The sequence below is a fragment of the Talpa occidentalis genome, unplaced genomic scaffold, assembly GCF_014898055.3.
Source record: "Talpa occidentalis isolate TD23 unplaced genomic scaffold, MPIMG_talOcc4v2.1 talOcc4.5, whole genome shotgun sequence".
NCBI classification, from domain to species: domain Eukaryota; kingdom Metazoa; phylum Chordata; class Mammalia; order Eulipotyphla; family Talpidae; genus Talpa; species Talpa occidentalis.
This window is the reverse complement of record NW_023604861.1, coordinates 60,282,793-60,288,792: the sequence shown is the minus strand read 5'-3', so window position 1 is coordinate 60,288,792 and position 6,000 is coordinate 60,282,793. Positions and strand designations below refer to the sequence as shown.

Genomic DNA, 6,000 nt, shown 5'->3' with positions numbered 1-6,000 from the left:
AACAGGATCAACAATTTGGAATAAGGGTTGACCCTAACCCAGTCCCTTCCCAAACTAGTGAAAAAAGGTCTGGATTTTCCCAGCCTCCAAGGTAACAATTAACCAAGACATCCTAATCCTATAGTTATCATTTATTTATTGTGTGTGAGCCATGTATTATATGTATTTCATGCATTATGCCATTTAATCCCACAAAGTAGGTATTTTATCCTTAGTTTACAGGTAAAGAACTGAGACTCAGATTTGATAACATGCCCAAGATCAATCAATCATTTGGTAATAAAACTGAGATTCAAGATCAGATTTACATGACTCAGGACCCCCTCATTTGCCACACTCCTTCTTAAGCTACACAAAAAAGTTGTGATTGCTATAACTGCTTACTTTCATGCTAACAGTTTTCACCACCTCCTTCTCCTCTTCCAGAATTGTATGGGTTCCCCATTCAAAGAGAATACCCTCTTCTACCACTGTCCAGAGTTACAACCCCCATTGTTGTTCAGAGAATTTAATCAGGACAACTCTCCAACCTCGATCTGCTTTCCCATCTCCCTTCCTTGCTATTTCCTTTCCCCTGAACATCTTATTTTTTAATATTTATTTATTTATGTATACAAGAACTGAGGTACAGGCCAGAGGTGCAGGGGGTGAGAGGATTCACCAGAGACAGAATGGGGAACAGAACAGGCAGACTGACTGAAATACACTGCTAAGGGGAGCAGCAGGCGAGACAGGAGAGGTCTGCTACACCATATGGGTAGCTCCCTGGCAGGCAGGGATCGAACTCATGCTAAAGAGGCTGCAGATAGCTTCACAGTGCTGTGTTTAACCCCTTGTGCCACCAGAGAGGCCCTCCCCTGAACATCTTAAAGTACACATCTCAATTTGCTGTTTGACTTCTTCATTTCATTCTCTCTCTTCAACTCAATGTGTCTTGTCAAGAGTAACACTGTGTACTACATTTTCCTGAATGCTGGCAGCAGACTTGAGTCTTCTGGGTCAAAGGACTACATTACACAGGCAGCATCAGCTTCATATTCTCAGTAGTTCCCTTGTCCAGCAGGTCTCACACAGGATATCATGAAGCAGCCCAGGAAGGACTTACACCAGCCATAGTCTTGAGTCACAACTAAGGAACCCAAGCTTAGGAAACTCCCAATTTTTTAAAAAGGACTGCAAGTAATCCTGCTTGACCTTAGCCACAGAAGGAGACATTATTGTAATAGATGGTCAACAATATGACCTTTGCTCTGTTAGGAGACATTATCTTCCAAGGGTGTTCAATATACAAGCATTCCGTGAAAGATAGTCTAGAACAAAATCTGTTAATGTGTCTGCACACAATACATACAGAAATGTGGCTCTTTTGAGGAGAATTACCCCCCAATATATTTCTGAATCTCACTAATCTTACAGAAGTTTGCTCTCTCTAAAGCAATCCGTAATTTCTTAGTGACATGCTTCCAACCTTCTAGACCTGTTAGAGTGATACCAAAGAACAACATTCAGTCATTCAAGAAATATTTATTCATCACCTAATACATGCCAGGCAATGTAAAAGCAAAATCAGGCACAATCCTTCTTCTCATAAAGGGAGCAGTAAACATTAATCTCACATTCATGTATACGAAAATGTTAGAAGCCATGGTTAGCCACAGAGAGAAAGGTACTTGGCCTTAGGAGAGTTGATATCAACAAGAGGTCTTGAACTTGTCTGGGAAGTCAACAATGCTCTTCCTAACTTAGATAAGAGATATGATGGTTAGAAGGGATAAGGGCAAAAGCAGAGATCACGCACGTTTGAGAAAAAAGCAAGGCGGGACTGATGTGCGATGAGACCGGAAAAGGCAAGATGTCATCTGATCTTGCAGGCCACTTAAGAATTCTAGTCTTATACTATAGCAATAAGGAATTGTTTAAGGATTTTATGTGGCACGTGATATAGTCTTATTTGTTTTCAAAAGATTATTTTGCCTGTAAAGTGGAAGATGAATGGAGGAGCCCAGATAGTATACACTGAGATCAGATTAGATAGGTGGCAACTGGAAATAAAGTGGACCAATTGGAGAGTTTCAAGAGATAATATTGCCAGTACTTGGTGCTGCAACAAATATGAAAGGTGAGGAAGATATCAGGGATGATATCTTCTACATGTTCGATTTGAACAATTGGATAGATGAGGGAAAAGGAAACAAGAGTTCATGAATTCCAGTGGACTGAGGCTTGAAGACATTAAATGAACATCTCAATGAAACAGTTGGTGTCAGATTTGGAATTTAGGGGAAGGGTCTCGGTTAGAGACACAAATATGGAAATCATCAGCATATATATGTGTGTATGTGTATACATATGTGTGTGCGTGTGTGTATAAGTTAAACCATTGGAGTAGGTGATAATGTTTAGGCCAAGGGATTACAATGAAAACAGATAAAAACCTAAACTGAATTGTGAAGTACTACTACATTTAATAACTAAGTACTACTGTATTTAATAACTAGGGAAAAGAGAAGGAATCAGGAAAGAAATTAGAGAAGCAGTAGCCAGATATGCAGGAAAAAAGCCAAGAAAGTATAAAGTGGTCCCCTCTTATCCATGGTTTCACTTTCTGTGGTTTCAGTTACCCATGGCAATTGTGGTCCAAAAATATTATTTACACTAAGATATCTTGAGAAAGACAGAGATTGAGAGATCATATTCAAATTAACTTGTATATTGTCATAACTTGCATATTGACAATAACTAGTATATTGACAATAACTAATATATTGTCATAAGTGTTCTAGTTATTGTTGTTCATCTCTTACTGTGCCTAATTTTAATTTAATCATAGGTATGTCTGTATAAGAAAAAACCATATATAAGTTTGGTACTATCTGCAGTTTCAAGCATCCACTGAAATGATCTTGGAATACAGCTTTAGTGCCAAACGAAGATGTATTCAAGGAAGAATAAGTGGTGAGTATATGGAGTATTGTTGAGAACTCAAGAAAGATGAGGACTGAAAATAATCCTTATTTTATTGATAGGAAAAAAGAAGCACTGAAAAGTGACTTGTTCTAAGTTAACATAAACTCTTGTTCTTTTCTAAATGCTCATGCTAGGGTTATTTGTGTGTGTGTTTCATTCTCTCTATAAGTCATAAATCCCCTAGTCCTCACTTGACGCACTCATAGCACTGCCCGTTGTTCATTAAAGTCTCTAGGTTTACGTCAATGATATTGTTGAATTATGCCTTAATCTCCTTCAAAATAGCCGTCTGCCTTGGTGTGCCTATACCCGGAGGTATACTCAGAACATACTTCTAAAAATACAGTTTTTCAAAACTGCCATTTTTGTGAATGTTCTCCCCGTCGGATCGCAACATTCTGTCCTTTTTTAAAGTTCCCGAGTCAAGTTTTGGAAATTACTATTTTCGAGTCAGATTTGGAAACTACTAGCTTAGTCTCAGACCAAAAAGAAATGGGGCAGCAACATGGAGAAGTCACCCAACTCATCCACATGCTCATAATTTAAAACAATATACTGTTACGCTTCAGTTATTTGGAAATCTGCTTTCTAGAAATTTTGGATGGAAGAGGGCCAAATCTGGGAGTCAAGGAATAGAAACACCTCCCCCAGGGAAAGAACTTTCAATAGTGAGCAGCAATGAAAATATCCCAAGATACCACGTGATATAGCGTGGCTGATGGGAAGAAAAGGAATCTCTCATTAGCTAGTCGTGGATATGAACACCCAGTCAGTCATCACCTGGAGTCACGGAGAAAAGCAGTGGGGGAAAGGAGAAGAGAGTAAAAAATAAACAATGAAGTAGAAAGGATGTGAGGAAGGAACAGAGTGGCGGGTGAGCAGATGAGAAGCAGTGACAGGTATTAGAAAAGGTGATGAGAACATTCCAAAGAGGAAAAAAAGAGAGCCCCAAAGAAGGGATCCTATATGCCTCGGCAATCCCCTGGGATTTCAGCATATGGCTACGGTATCATATTTGATGGTCAGTCATCAGCAGAAGATTTCATTAACCATTGTATTCTTTAAGAATGTAGGCAATAAGCACATTTTTAAAGGGATTTCAGCAAAAAGGTTTAAATAAAAACACTGCTGTTTTTAAAGCAGCACAATTAATAGATCGGGGAAAAGTCAGAACACGAAGCCTGGTTACATCCATCGTCTTTTTTAAAAGGACAGGACTGTTATTGAGGCTGGACCTGCCCCCAAGAACTACCCCTTCCCGAGGTTCTCCAGTGAAAACTGCGAAAGTAAGCAGACCCTCGGGTATTCCTGCAGCGCCCCCAGTTACTGGAGGTTTAGAGAAATCTCGGCTGCGTTAGCTTGTAAGTCTTCGTGCCTGTGAAGACAGTGGGTTTCCACGCGATTTGAAGGGGGAAGAGACCCAGAAACTAATCCCCCACGCTTTCAACTGAAGTAAATATATATTTTTGCCTGTTACAGAGATTCTGGACTCAAGTGTTTGGGCTTGAAAACACCCAAGCCCACTTAGGCAGATTTACCATTCCTTGGGGGAGTGTCTTTAACAGCACCTGCCGGCTTTAAGTTTTGTGCTTTCGTAAGGAAGCTGACCCGGTGCTTCTCAAGGGGAATCTTTTACAATTTAGACTGAAAATTGTGTGAGTGGCCCTAGGAATGTCAATTAACTCCACGTTGTCCCAGGGCCACTTGTGGCCTGGCCGCGGCGGAGGCTGCGACCAGCCAGGCGCAAACGGGCCCCGGGACAGAGTCCGGAGGCCCCGGAGGGCTGTGGGCGCCCCGGAAGCGGAGCGGGGGCGCTGGGACGCCGCGCCCCGGAGGCTCCGGGGAGACTCCCGCTCGGTGGAAAGACCCCCCCGCGGCGGGCGCGGGCGCAGGGGCGGGGGCGCGGGGTCCCGCCGGCCGGGGGCGCCGTCGGCGGGGCTTGCGCAGCCGCACTGGGCGCGCCGACTCCGGGCTCCTCCTCCCGGCTTCGTAGTAAGCATGGCGGCGGCGGCGGTCGTGGTCCCTCGGGTGAAACAGAAAGCGGGAGCTGCGCGGAGAGGGAGCGAGGAGCGGGGCTAGAGGCGACGCCGTCGCAGCCGGGAAAACACCCCACTAGTCAGTGCGCCGGCGACCGCAGCTGCCCGAGAGCTGGCTCTGCCCCAGAGGTAGCGCGAGAACGATCAGGAACCCGGAGAAGAGGCGCCGGGGTAGCCGCCCTCCTCTGCCTCAGAGCGGCGTGACTCGGAGGTGAGCGCGGGCCCTCCCTTCGGGAAAAGTGGGGCGCCCGAGCCGGTCCCGCCCCGCAGCAGGCGCCGCGGAAACCGTTAGACCGGGGCTGCGGGCCTGGGGCGCGGAGCGGGGCTCGGGCCCGTCGAGGGGCCCAGCCCACCCCGTCCCGTGGGCGCGCCGTGGGCCGCGGGGGAGCTGGGCCGGGGACGGACCGTCCGCCTGTCGGGCACCTGCCGGGCCGGAGCCCGCGGAGAGGCGCCGCGGGGGCGGCGCCGGCCCGGCCTTCAGCCCGGAGCCGCGGCGCAGGCCGCCTCCCGCCGCCCGGTGGACGGAGGCGGAGGCTCGGGGGTCGAGCGCGGAGCCCTCGGGAAGCGTCGCCGAGCGGCCGCCGTGGTGGCGGCTGCGGCCGCCGGGCAGCCGCCGAACTTGAACGCTTTTCTGAAGAGAGTTTCTCCCGCTCCTCTGGGGGTTAAAACCTCGAAAACCCGCCCTGTGTGTTTGATCCTGTTTGGCTGGTGCCAGTTACCTGGTGGTTCTCCGCCCGGCTGAGGAAACCACCTGTTCAGACGGGAGGGTGACTGGAGGCTGCGGTCCTCGCCCGGTGTAACAACCTGGATCTTTGAACTTTTGACGCGGCTGTGGAAGGACGTGATGCGTTAGGTAAAGGAAAATGAGCGCAAAATTCAGTCATAAAATCTCCAGGTGAACGGTGGTGGCTGTTTTAATGAATGTAGCCGTTAATCGTTTTTTAATGAAACTGTTGGCGTTAAAAGCCGTGGGGTGTTTTGTGTGGGGTGGGAGGGA

At 46.8% G+C, this 6,000-nt stretch overlaps 1 protein-coding gene across 2 annotated transcripts in view; it reads left to right on the top strand.

Annotated features, from left to right (window-relative positions):
* The first annotated feature begins 4,942 nt into the window (after positions 1 to 4,942).
* FNDC3A (fibronectin type III domain containing 3A) overlaps positions 4,943 to 6,000 on the top strand; it is a 166,244-nt gene continuing 165,186 nt past the window's right edge. Inside the window, exon 1 of one of the 2 annotated variants that reach the window (XM_037527309.2) lies at positions 4,943 to 5,214. The gene's annotated coding sequence lies outside the window, so the exon portion shown is untranslated. Of the gene's footprint in view, positions 5,215 to 5,615; positions 5,857 to 6,000 lie in introns of those variants that run through there. The other variant, XM_037527311.2, reaches the window with a different exon arrangement.